The 14,534-nt window shown below is 36.7% G+C and overlaps 1 pseudogene; it reads right to left on the reverse strand.

Moving 5' to 3' along the window:
- Positions 1–12,511: 12,511 nt before the first annotated feature.
- On the reverse strand, positions 12,512–13,863 carry LOC124095514 (Krueppel-like factor 17; annotated as a pseudogene).
- Positions 13,864–14,534: the final 671 nt, after the last annotated feature.

Genomic DNA, 14,534 nt, shown 5'->3' on the forward strand with positions numbered 1-14,534 from the left:
TTTTAAAATGCTTTTGTAAAGTATTAGCATTGACATAGAACTTTTTATGAAAATTTATAGCTTCTTCTAGTGTAGAGAAAATATGTATGTCATGTGTAGTTTTATCTGCTAAATCATTGCCCAAACTAAGGGCTCCAGGCAATCCTGTATGTGCCCTGATATGTCCTATAAAGAATGGATCTTTTGTGTCCCAGATTGGACTTTGTATAGTGGAAAGCAAAGAGAAAACAGTAGAAGAAGGGGAAATCCTACCAGCATCTTCAAGAGATACTATAGCATTAACTACATACTGACTATCGGAAAATAAATTAAATACAGAATCTTTAAACATCACAAAAGCTTGTAAATCTGCATTAAGCTCTACCTTTTGAGCTGATTGTTTGGGTACTAAAAATGTAAAAGTTTCATCAGTGGTAACTACTGCTGCTGTACCATTATTTGACCCATCAGTGAATATATTTGGAGCATTCATGATAGGTGTTTTTCTTGTCATTTTTGGAAAAATTACAGGATGCAATGACCAAAAAGACAATAAAGGATTAGATGGTAAGTGGTTATCAAATGAAACATTAGATTTGCACATGATTATTGCCCAAGTATTTAACTCATTAGCTAACTCATCAATTTGATTCATAGTATATGGAGTAATAATTTTATAGGGAGAAATTCCAAACACTCCCTTTGCTGCTTTTATTCCTTTGAGTATTAATTGTCCTACAGCCTCAGGATACCTAGTAAGAATAGTGTTAGGAGAATAAGATAAATGTATCCATAATAATGGACCTTCTTGCCAAAATACTCCTGTAGGAATATTTTTTGTTGGTAGTACAATAAATAATAAAGGCAAACTTATATCAATTCTATCCAAATGCATATTTTCCATATATGTTTCAATGACTTTTAATGCCTTTCTTGCTTCAGGCATTAACATTCGGGGTGAATTTGGATCTGATGGACCTTTTAGGATATCAAATAAAGGTCCCAACTCTCCTGTTGGTATACCTAAATAAGGCCTTATCCAATTTATGTCTCCTAATAACTTTTGAAAGTCATTAAGTGATTTGAGTTGGTCTACTCGTATTGGAATTCTTGGTGGACGGACCATGTTTGAGGATAATAGAACTCCTAAATAATTAATTGGAAAATTTAATTGTACTTTATCTATTGCTATCTCTAGATTATAATTTTTTAATAAGTTTGTAAGTGTGGCATAACATTCTAGCAATGTGTTTTTATCTTTGTGTGCTAATAATACATCATCCATATAGTGAAATATTTGTAGTTCAGGATTTTGATTTCTAAGTGGCTAGATTACTTTGTTAACATAAATTTGACACATAGTTGGGCTGTTAGCCATCCCTTGAGGGAGTACTTTCCATTCATATCTCTGATCAGGACCTTCATGATTCAGTGCAGGGATAGTAAATGCAAAACGTGGACTATCCTCAGGATGAATTGGAATTGAAAAAAAAAACAATCTTTAATATCTATAACTAAAACATACCAGGTTTCTGGCAAAGCAGACAACTGAGGAATCCCTGATTGAGCAGGTCCCATAATAACCATCTCATTATTAATGGCTCTTAAATCTTGCAATAATCTCCATTTACCAGATTTCTTTTTGATGACAAAAATGGGAGTATTATGGGGAGATACAGAAGGTTGTATATGTCCTTCTGCTAATTGTTGTTTGACCAGGCCATGGGCTGCTTGTATCTTTTCTTTAGTCAGGAGCCACTGAGGAACCCATACTGGTCTTTCTGATTTCCAAGTAATTTTTATTGTCTCAGTGGCCCTTTCTGAAAATCCAACCCATGTCTGTCTGTTCCTTGATCTATTGGTATTGGTGCTGCTATACTTTGTTCTTGTTTTTCTAATCTTTTTCCTTTCCTAAAACCTTGTCTAGTCATAATAGTGGGTGCATTTTGGTTGATGTTATTTGTTAATGTCAAACCTAATTGATCTAGGACATCTCGTCCCCATAAATTTACGGGAAGATGATCCAATACATATGGCTGTATAGTTCCTTCACATCCTTCAGGATCCTTCGAATCTAATACCATTGCACTTCTATGGGGATTAGTCGCCACTCCTAGGCCTCGAAGCGTTTGAGTGGCTTGTTGTAATGGCCAATGTTTTGGCCATTCTTGACGAGAGATGATACTAAGGTCTGCACCTCTATCCAGTAGCCCATTAAATTCATGTCCTTGAATATGTAGTTTTAGCATGGGGCGAGAATCTAAATTTAAAGAAAGCATAGCCCAATCTACACCTGTGGAGCCTAATCCCTTGGAACCTCTTTCTATAGTACGACTGGAAAATTTATCATGTAGGCTGGGTATTATTAGTAACTGCGCTATTCTATCTCCTGGTGAAATTACTGATATACCCTTTGGAGAACTGGCTATAATTTTTATTTCACCTTCATAATCGGGATGAATTACCCCAGGACTTATCATAAGTCCTTTTAGAGTAGAAGAGCTGTGTCCCAATAATAAGCCTACTGTTCCTTTGGGAAGAGGTCCTTTCACCCCTGTGGGAATGATTTGAACTCCCATCTCTGGAGTTAGTACTGCTCTGGCGGAGGCGCAGATGTCCAACCCTGTGCTCCCTCTGGTTTGTCTGATGAGGGATATGATGGAAAATGTGCCCTGGGCACTATCCTGATGGGGTTGCTGGGTTCCTCCAGTGCTCCGTATATTTGTGGTTTTGGGCCCCGGAGCATTGGGCCCACCTGTCAATTTTTTAGCAATGGAGCCCGATGCCTTTCTCCACGATACCGTGGATAAACACCTGGTCCTTGTTCGTTTGTTGATAATGGAGTACCCTCTATGGTGGTTTGAGAACGGCATTCATTAGCCCAATGTCTCCCTCTACGGCATCGTGGGCAAATACCTGGTATTCTACTCCTTTGATACCTAGTTTTGTTAAACCCTCCTCCTATGGGGCAATTCCTTTTAAAATGTCCTGTTTGTTCACAATTGTAGCATGTTCTTGGCCTGGCATCTAAAGCCTGTTTTACTGCAGCTGCCACAATTTGCCCTTGTTCATTGATGTCTCTGGCATCTAAAGCCTGTTTTACTGCAGCTGCCACGACTTGCTCTTGTTCATTAATGTCTCTACATAATTTAATATATGTGTTTAAATCTTCATGTTTCCATGGTCTAATGATATCTCTGCACCAACGATTCGCTTGCTCATAAGCCAGGTGTTTTAGTAATGGCATTGCTTGTTCTGTATTCCCAAAAACTCTGGTAGCTGTTTGAATAAGCCTATCTACAAATTCAGCATAAGGTTCATTAGCTCCTTGTATTACCTTAGATAATTGACCTTGTAAACCTCCATGTCCTTGTAAAGTCTTCCATGCCTTAATTGCATCTGCAGCAATTTGTGCGTATACGCCAGGATCATATGCAATTTGTTGCCGCTGATCCTCATAAGGTCCCTTTCCTAACAACATATCTAGATTTCTCTGAGGATAACCAGCTGCTGCATTTCGCCTAGCCGTCTCCTTGCAAAATTCCTCATTGGCAACCTTCCATAACAGGTATTGTCCTCCATTTAGCACAGCTTTACACATATTAGCCCAATCTGCTGGCGTCATGTTCAAGTTGTTAATGGATTCGACCATGCTTACAGTGAAGGGTGCTTGAGGACCATAGGTTGTTACAGCCTCTTTTAGCTGCTTCACTCTTTTGAAATTTAAAACTTGGTAAAATCGCTGCCCTCCTGCCTCAAATACAGGGCATGTTAATATTTGAGATCTTGTCTCAGGATCCCAACTATCAACTGCGAGGGTTGGGGACCTCCCAGCATATGGAGGTGGCCTTGTTAGTTGGACACTTACGTCCTCTGGTGATAGAAAGGTGTTAGTAGCAGTCTCCTGTTGTAACTTTCCCCCTGATGCCTTTTTCTGTTTTACACTTTCTTTCTCTGTCTGACTAGCTTGAGAGGCCTTCTCTTTTACTTGAATCTTTTCCTCTTTCTGACTAACTTGAGAGACCTTCTCTTTTACTTGAATCATTATGTCTTCTTCTTCCTCTACCATTGTCTGAACTGAAGGCTTTGGACTAAGCAAACAAGATATGAACGTCCACAATGGCAATGTGCCAACTGGCAGAGTCCCTGGGCTTTTCTTTTCTATTCTTTTTAAATCTTCACCATGATGGTTCCATTGTGATATATTTAACAACTCCTCCTTAAAAAGCCAGGGGCTACATTTTTGTATTGTATCAACGTATGCCCTGATTGTTCTTGATTTTACTGAGATGCCTCCTTCCTCTAACAATTTACTGAACACTCTTTCAGTTTGTTTTTTACTAATTTCTGATCCCGTATTTCTACTATAATACAACCCAACAAGATAACGCCTAACAAAACTGAAACTGAGTGAAACAAAATTGGAACAACACAAAATCATTATAATAGCCTCCTGAAATGTCCATCCTTCCTTTCTCCCTATCTGTTCCTCAGATGTGAGCGGTTTTTCTTCCATCTTACACATCTCCAGGGACAGGCAACTTAAAACAAAAGTGAAACAAAATAACAAAAGAAGAATCTTAAAATGGCTACCCATCCTCTCGCCCTGCCCTCAGGGGCGAGCAGTTCACTTACCCTCAGTCGCTCCCCGTGCGAGCCACCAAATGCCCGCAGTCTGGCTGGGCACAATCAGGAGCCACTTGTCAAAAGAAATTAACTTTATTTTTAGAACCACATACGCCAAACAAAACAGCCTCTCAGGAAAAACCCTCAGAGCCTCAACTGCCACCACCGGCTTTCCACAAGCCTCTCTCTCCCACACAAGCTTCTCTCCACCTCCCACAATCCTCCTGCTCTTGAGGCTGATTGGCTGGGTCACGTGGGTGGAGCCAAAAAAGTCCCCCAATGAGCAGCTCCGTGGTCTGAAAGGGCAGGGAAACAGCCCAATGAGCATCACCGCAGAGGAGCCAATCAGCTAGATGTTGCTGGGGCCGAGGAGCCAATCAGCTAGATGTTGCTGGGGCCGCTGTGAGCCAATCATCAGCTGGCATCTGGAAGTTTGCTGGCAGCTGGAAGTTTGCTGGGGCCCCTTCGACTGTGCCTCTCAACAGTATAGCAAGCATTACCTGATTTTGTGGAATGCAAGTAATTGTTTCTTGAGAATATAGAAATGCAACTTTTTAATCTCTCAAAGAGATAACAAAGACCAACAAGTTTCTATCTCTTGAGAATAACAACAGTATTCATAAAGTGGGAGTGGGCAAAGGAAGATGGCTGGAGTTACGCCAACGGACTATATAGGACAGTCATGTCACAAAGTCCACATCCCTTTAATGAAAACCATTAAAGAGTGAAAGCATTTCCTCCAAATCAGAAACAAGATACAGGCATCTACAATCATCTCTGCTATTCAATGAAGTATTCAAAAATTGATCCATAGCGTCTAGGCAAGAGAAGTAAAAGTAATTTAAGTGGAAATGAAAGATATTAAAAAATATATACCAATTTACAGACAACATAATTCTATTCTTGGAAGACTCAAAATATTGAGCAGAAGACTTCTAGATCTGACAAAGAAGGAAAAATAGGATGATGAAAAATTAAAACATAAAACCAATATATTTTTCATAAGAAACCAGGGGGGGGGGGAAATTCCATTCATAATATCTTTAAAATTCATAATATCTTTAAAATTATTTAGTATCTGTGAATACATCTAACCAAGAAGATCAAAATTCCACATGAGAAAATTATGAAAACTAACACAAGAATATAAAACACAGAGTGACATATATACCTCTCATATTCTTGGATAGGAAAAATTATTATCATTAAAATGCCAGGTTACCAAAAGTTTTCTACAGGCCTAATACTATCACCATTTAAATGTCAATATCTTTTTTCAGAGAATTATAAAAGCCAATCGTGAAGTTCATGTAGAAAAACAAGAATAGCCAAAAAAATCTTAGCAAAAGAACTAGATGGGAGGCATCAAAACAAACTCAAATTATATTACAGAGCTATTAATGAAAAAAAGAAAGTCTATTACATGCATGCAAATAGAATTGTGGACCAATGAAACAAAATAGAAGACACAGAAATAAATCCCATAGATATGTTCATCTTGTTCTATATAAAGAGATCAGTCAAAAGAAAAGAGTGAAGAGAATCTGAATCTATAGGAAGGATTATAAGATTAAATATCCATTTCCCACCCTATACAAGGATGAATTTCAAGTGGATGAAGAGCTAGTAATTAAGCCTGTAACTTTGAAAATTTTAAAAAGAGACAAAAGTCCACAGTCCAACCTTTAATACATGTAGAAAAACAAGAATAGCCAAATTCTTGGACAGTAAGATTGCCTTATTCAAACCTAAAACCTTCTTTCTGCACAGTGAAGGAGGCTTTAAGAGTATAAAGAATGATACTTCTGAATGTAAAATAAAAATTGTCAGCTACTCTGTTGACAAATAATTAATCTTCAGAATAACTTTTAAATGTTAACACAAAAGATTACATTTTAAATAAGAGGACAAATGAACTAAAGTGAAAGAATAAATGTGAATGGTCAACATATATTTTTAAATTATTAATGTCAGTAAGAGTCATGAAAATCAAAACTACACTGAGCTTTCATCTCACTCCAGTTAAGAAAACAACCATCAAAAATGATAATAAAAGCTAATGAGGATGTGGGAGTCAATAAACTCTTATCTCTACTTTAGGTGATAATGTAAACTATTAAAATCATTATGTGAATGTGTATGGTGATTCCTCTAAAGACTAATAAAGGAAACAATATATGACTCAGCTATACATTACTTAGTAGCTATATATTACTTAGTATTTACACAAAAAACTATTCAGCTTCCCATGATACATATATATTAATACTTATATAAGCACACTTCACTACAACCAAGTTAAGTAACCACAGAAAATGCCCATCAATACATGAGGTGCCCAGCAACATTGTTTAGCATGCATATACAATAAGTATTTATGTGATTCTGAGTAAAATCAAAATAATATCATTTGTAGATAAATAGGGGTAAATGAAGAATATTATTTATGGTTAAGTGTAATAAGCCAAACTCAGAAAGTCAAAGGTCACATGTTTAATCTTATATTTTGAAGCTAGAAAACAGAAATAAAAGGGGATTATCATGAAAACAGAAAGTAGAACAGTGGTGAAGAAAATCTAAATTATTTGTAGAGAGGAGTAAAAAAGAGGCAGGAAGTGGGCAAAATATTGATCAAATTATGTTATGCATGTAAACAAATATTGGAAGTGACAGAAATCATCATCTAAAGTACATATATGAAGACACAAATTAGTGTCAACATACTTTATATACAACCAGAGATATGAAAAATTGTGCTGTATACATGTAATAAAAATTATAATTTATTCTGTTGTCATTTATTTTTTAAAAATCAAAAATTAAAAAAGAAATCCCATTGTTTATATAATTACAATGAATAATTTTAAAAAATGTTGACAAATGGCACTACATCAAATTTAAAAACTCCTACACAGCAAAGGGAAAAAAAAAAAAACAGAAGAGTGAAGATGCAGCCTAAAAATTGTGGAAGGTCTTTGCAAGGTATTCTTATGGCACAGGAAAGATGTTCACTTACATACAGAATTTTTTTAAAGCACCAAAACAGTAATAATCCACTCCTACAATGGAAAAGTTAGCTGAACAGAAAATTTTCAAAAGAAAACAATTAAAAATGGTCAATAAACATACATAAAATATTCTAGTACATTCAATTAGAGTAAAATGCTGGGATTGGAAGATGGTAGAGTGCAAAGAAAGCAAAAGGAGATAAAAGCAAAGTGCAAAGGCAAAGCAAAGGCTACTTCTCTAAGCTGCCAGCTTTATTTAAATCCATAAGTTACATTAGGTCTTTGGCATCATTAGTACATACTGTTCATTTTATTACTGGACAGGTTACAAAGTTAGCAAAATTATGCAGCTTATTCCTCAGTTGCATACTAAGTTGCAATGTGCAATGTTAGGAGCTTTGTGTATCTCACAAGAAAGTCCATTGTAAAAGTTATGTTATGTAGACAGGTTCAGGTACAGTAAACTATTGTGATTATCTAACAAGAGAGTTCCTTTATTGCCAGAAGTTCAGTGTCTGAGATTAAAATCAAGGCTGACAATACATTCCACTATTGTCATGTATATGAAAAATAAATTTAAAAAACAATAAAGTAAAAAAAAAAAAAAAAGATCAAGGCTGACAAGACTCTAGCATACAGCCTATTCTTAGCATTACCAAGCAACTAGACATTGCACATGTATTAGTTATCTTTCTAGTCCCTAGGAGAAACTGCAGAATATTTCATATATGGAAAACAAAATGTCTGTTATTCCCTGGGAGTTTGCTCATCAGAGAAAATTTACCGTCTTGTACATTTCCACATCTGGAACCCTGACAGTGGAAGAGAGAAGGATGCTTTCCAAGCTGCTCCATGGCATGAGACCAAAAAAGCAAATAAACAGATTCTCAGTAAGGTGGTTGAAAGAGGGATTTTACTGGGTTTTAATACCTCACTCTGAAAATAGCTAGGTACTAAGAAGACTGAATAAAATAAAATAAGAAAAACACACACTGGCAGAACTGATTCACTATAGGCAAAGTGGGGAGAAGGATTAAAGACCCACCTTTCATTTGTCACTGTGGCAACTCTTGATATGGAGATATCAGAAATGAAGCACTGCTGGACTGATCCAGAGGGTATATTACACTATCCTCATACAGGTAACATACTCTTTCCCAGTTGTCGACAGATAGCCCAAGCAGGAGCCTATGCCAGACAGGTATGGCTGTGAGAGTAAGCCCAGAACCCATACCTGGGTAATCTGATGTGAGTTTGAAAACTAGACATGGCAAAGGCCAGTCACAAATAGAGTGTGCCTAGGAGACCAGGAAATATTTAGACACAAGAAGTATTTTACCAGTCATTGAATACAGGTCATTGAAACCTGAGAGATACATGGTCTGGTGGCTCACTGGGCAGGTCAGAAATTTGATCTCTTGAATGGGAGGGACTGCATGTGGGGATTGAGCCCAGGAGTCCAAGAAAGATAGAATCCATGGGTGGTAGAGGAGGTAAAGAATTGGTTACTCTGCCACAGAAGTGGAACCCAAGGACAATTTCTAGAATACAGCCTCTCTCGGTGTGGATTAGAAGCCGCTGTGCCCTGGAGGTGCCCTGATTTAAAATCTACAGGCCAATTACCTTCAACAAACACCTGAGGTCTATCAGACCTAAACCCTACCTTCAAGAGCCTACAGAAACTCTTTTCAGAACTCTGCAGTGATCCCACTCTGAGAGTTGAACAGACAACATTCTCCAAGCTGCTGCCAATAATGAAAGCCAAGAATTTTTTAATTCAAACTGGCAGCTTAACAAGCAACACAAAAAAGAGAAAAAATTGATGTCTATGGCTACTACACTTACATATTGTTCATATCTCAAGAAAATAGTGGTGAGAGATTTGGGACCAGACAATGAACATTTATTTTCATTGACAGTTTTTGAGCTCCTCAATGGAAACAAAACTCAAATGGAGTTTTTTTAATCAAAAAACTCTTTTTTATTTTTTATTATTTCATTATTTTATTTGTTATGTGTTATTTTTCTTTCTTTTTTCTCTATCTTTGGTCATTGTTCATTTGCTGAGTGATTCAATAGACATTTATCTACAAATGTATTTGTCTTAATTTTCTCATTTTTAATTTTAATTTGAAAGTAGTTTTTTTTGACTCTGTCTTTTGAGGGTAAAGATTTTTGATCAATATATTTTGGCTTTATTTTTTATATTTTTCACTTGCCTATTTCTTTTACTTTTCTTTGTCTCTATTTTTTCCTAACAGATAAATTCTATTGTTTTTTCACTTGTCCTTCAAGTGTCTCCTCCTCCCTGATAATCAGCACAACTTAAATTTCTTTGGCATTCCCCCTGTTCATCTTTTGAAATAGAGAGCCTCTTGTAAATGTACTCTTTTTATTTTTCATAATTTTTTATTAAGTCAATTTTTCTTTACTGTGTTAATTCACATTAAGATGTTATAATCGGAATTAAATATTTAGTTTTATTATGCATATTGTTTTTATTGGTTGTTATTAACTTACCCTAAACCATGAGGTACTGAAAACCTTCAGGGACACTATAAATTTATAGAATAAAAACTCTGCCACCTCTGATTTAAAATGATAAGTGGGCAGACACATGAAAAAATAAAGGAAACGAAACATACCAAACATATCAAAATATCTCAAAAACAGAATTTATGACAACACAGTGCAGGAATAACCAGAGAAAGAATTTTAAAATTTTATACTTAAGTTGATCTATGAGGTAAGAAAAATTAAAGAAGTAAAATCAAAGAAAATACAGAACATAAGAAACACTTTAATACAGATATAGAGATTTTGAAAAAGAATCAAACAAAAATTTTCAAAATGAACAAATCAATAAACCAAATTAAAAAATCTAATGGACAGCATCACTAATATACTAGAACACTAGGAAGATAGAGTTTCACACAATAAGACAAGATATATAATCTTGAAAATAAAGTTAACTGTGGAGACAAAAGAGATTAGGAGACCAGGAAAAGAATTTTCAGGAAATATGGAATAGGATGAACAGGCCAAATCTAAGATTCTTAAGTAAAGGAATGCACAAATTTCAGTGAAATAATATCAGAAAATTTTATAAATCTTAATAAGAATGAAAACATCTATGATTCCAAATGTACCAAATTATATTACACCCATACCAAGTTACATTACCCCCCAAAAAAATTCCTAACATATAGAATAATGGTAGAATTTTAATGGCTGCTAGAGAAAAAATAATAGGTCACATTTATGGGTAACAAATCTAGATTTCAGCTGATTTCTCAACACAGATCCTCAAAGCTAGGAGGTCTTGAAATAACACATGCCAAGCTTGAAAAAAAAAATGAATGATGACAAGGAATACGATATCCAGAAATACTGTATCCAGGAAAACTAAGGTACAAATTGAAGATAAAATAAAAACTTTCTATAATAAGCAAAGCTAAAAAAATCACAACTAGAAAGTCTGCATTATAAAACATTTTTAGCAAAATATTCCATGAAGGTAAAATTTAAAAAATAAAAATATAAAAACAACTAGAAAAATAGTCAATCAAAATAAATAAGGGTTATACTGACCATACTGTCTCCTAATGCTCCCCAACTATCCCTTCTCCCTAGGTGTTTGTATCTCTTCCTGTTCAGAAGCACTGGTCAGGGGCACAGAATCATAGGTTGATTCAGTGTGATTCAAGGCCAGAAGATGCAGTGGGGGTGTAAGTCTGATTAAATTTACAAAGTATATTCTTTTTGGAAAGAAGATTCAGGGAAACCTGCATCCTCAAAAATACCTGGGAAATTGTTTCTGAGGGATTCATTTCAGGCATTTAGAGATTACTGCTATCCAGGTCTGTCCAGATAGACCTCATACTAGTGGCAGACCTTGGCATCTGCCACATGTTGTGGTTTCCTCAGGCATACAGAATAAAAAAAAATGTCCTGGAGACTTCCACCAAATTTTTTTTAACTGTTTAATTTTGTTTGTTCTTTTTGATATACATGAAAGTAGAATGCATTTTGACATATTATATATACATGGAGTATAACTTATTCTAACTAGGGTAACATTCATGATATGGAGTTTCACTGGCTAGGTATTTATATAAGAATGTTGAAAAGTTATGTTCAATTCATTCTGCTATCATTTGCATTCTCTCCCCTCTCCCTTCTCTTCAATCTCCTTTGTATAATCCAATAAACTTCTATTCTTTCCTCCCTCTCAACTTATTTTGTTTTAGTATCCACAAATTTAAAAAAAAATTTGGCCTTTGATTTTGAGGACTGGCTTTTTTTTAACTTAGCATGATAGCTTCCAGTTCTATTCATTTACTAGCAAATGTCATAATTTAATTCTTGTTTATGCCTAAGTTATGCTCCATAATGTATATATATCTCCCATTTTATTATTATTTATTTGTTGAAGGGAAACCAGGATGGTTCCATAGCTTAGCTATTTTCAATTCAGCTGCTGAGACCATGCACTTTGCTGATGTTAAAACCTTTGAGTTTAACAAAGGAGTGGTATAACTGGCTCAAATGGTGGTTCCATTCCCAGTTTTGAGGACTTTCTGTAGTGATTCACAAACTGGTTGCACCAGTTTTCAATTCCACCAGCAATGTATAAGTGAAGATTTTTCCCTACATCCTCATAAACATTTATTGTCACTTGTATTCCTGACAATTGTCATTCTAACTGGAATGAGATGAAATCTCAGTGTAAATTTATTTGCATTTCTCTAGTTATTAGACCTATTGAACATTTTACATAAATGTTATAATAAATTTTGGCCATTTATATTTATTCTGGGAAGCACCTATTCAATTCTTTTCCCCACTTATTGATTGTGTTATTTGAGTTTTTCAGGGTTAATTTTTTTGTGTGTGTATCCTGGATATTAATGCTTTATCTGAAGTGCAGATGGAAAGGATTTCCCCAATCTGTGAGTTCTTTCTTTTTTCTCATTCTTGCTTGCTTTCTCTGCTGTGAAGACACTTTTTAGGTTGATACCTTTTAATTTATTGATTCTTAACTTTACTTCTTGTGCTTTAGGAAGTCAGTTTCTAAGCTGACATGATAGAGAGTTGGTCTATATTTTTCTTCTTGTAGGCACAGAGCTCTGGTCTAATACCTAGTTGCTTGATTCCCTTTGAGTTAAATTTTGTACAGGGTGAGAGACAGGGATTAAATTTTATTCTACTACCTATGAATTTCTAATTTTCCAGAATCATTTTTTGAAGAATCATTTTCTCCAATGTATGCTTATGATGATTTGTCTAGAATCAGACAAAAGTATTTATGTGGGTTTGCTTCTGACTTCTATTCTGTTCCATTGGTTTTCATGTCTGCCTTTGTTTAACATGGTGAGGGTTTTGTTACTATAGTTACTGTAGCTCTGTACTATGATTTAAGATTGGGAATTTTGATGGTTCAAAATTCAAGGCCATTCAAGACAGGCTTTGAGGGATTTGAGGAAACTATGATGGAGTCCAGAGCTGCATGTGGTCTTTGATGTTGCCTCTTAAACTTGGTCTTCATCTAAGCTGCTCCCTTCCAAGAGATGAGTTGTTTGGAGGCAGGCAGCAACTGGGTAGAAAAACAAAACTGAGGAAGAGATGGACTTAAAGACCAGGAGCAAGAGGACCATCTGTGTGTCCACTGCTGGCATGCCCTAGCAGGTGCTGATGAATCCCTTGGTGTTGCCGGAGATGAACTGTTGGCCATCATGAATTGTCAGCCACACTGATCACATCCATATGGTCGATACCTGGTATGTATCCTCATATGTCGTCCAAGTTCATCAGAACAAAAAACAGACCACATGCAGCCTTCCCAGTTGCATCTATAGGGCTTCTCACCTGTGTGTTTGCCCTGGTGACTCACAAGGGTGAGTGCTTGGTACAGGCTTTTCCACAGTTTTTATATTGACAGCAATAAGGCCTTGAAAATGGAGGCTGAGTGCCCCTTTCTGGCCACTGGAGTTCTCTACTCTCCTTGGAGCCTGCATGGGCACCTCAGGTAGGAAGAGGTCTTCCTGGCAGTCTGACTTATCCACAAGAGAATCAAAGGAGTCTAAGGTTGGCAATGACTGGGACCTATCTGATGCATCCCAAGGTCATAGGTATCTCTAGGTGGCAACATATGAACCATGGAAAGGAGCAGAGCCCGGGTCTCAGTGGAGGGAATGCTTGGGGCCCATAACATTTTAGGAGTTAAAGAGGGTCTGATGCTGGGAGCCATTAGCCAAGTAGGTATGACAATTTCCTTGCCAGCGTACCCCATGTTGCTTAGTGGAAGGACTCGTGGAAATAGGACATTTTGCAGTGACATTGCATGTAGGTGACCTTGCTCAAGGACCAGGGTGGATTAGGGTGTTCCTGGTTTAGGATAATCGGGTTTAGGGCGTTCCAGGTTTAAGATTATTCCTGCTGGGAATAGGGCGTATCCTGCTGCCTGAGTTCCCCTTGGTCTGAGATTGGGGATCAAAATAAGGCATTGTTGGGGCACAGGTGTGGGACACTGAGATGCCACTTGAATCTGGGACTGGCAGTCTTTAGATTCTCACTGAAGGTCCTGGCCATTCCTGGAATACTGGGCTCTCCTAAGGGCATCATCATCTGGGGCTCCTTGCACCTCATCATCCCTGGCTGGGAGGGAGATACTTAAGTCATCTGGGAAGGGATGAGAGCCGCTTGGGGACATCAGTTCATACAGTGCTCAGGTAGAAACATATTGAACTTCATCCATGTTCTGCACAGGTGCCTCAGCAGACACCAAAAAGGTCCCTAACATCTCTGTGCCCTGAGGAAACTGTTGAGTGTCTGGTGGGCTATGGTTCTAAGAGGTGTGTACTCCACTACTTCTGGAAGACAGAGACATATCCAAGATGGACATTGCTCTCTCATTATCCA

The sequence above is a fragment of the Marmota monax genome, unplaced genomic scaffold (genome assembly GCF_021218885.2).
Source record: "Marmota monax isolate L192 unplaced genomic scaffold, Marmota_monax_Labrador192_F-V1.1 WCK01_AAM20220418_F8-fsc00864, whole genome shotgun sequence".
In the NCBI taxonomy this organism is placed as follows: Eukaryota; Metazoa; Chordata; class Mammalia; order Rodentia; family Sciuridae; genus Marmota; species Marmota monax.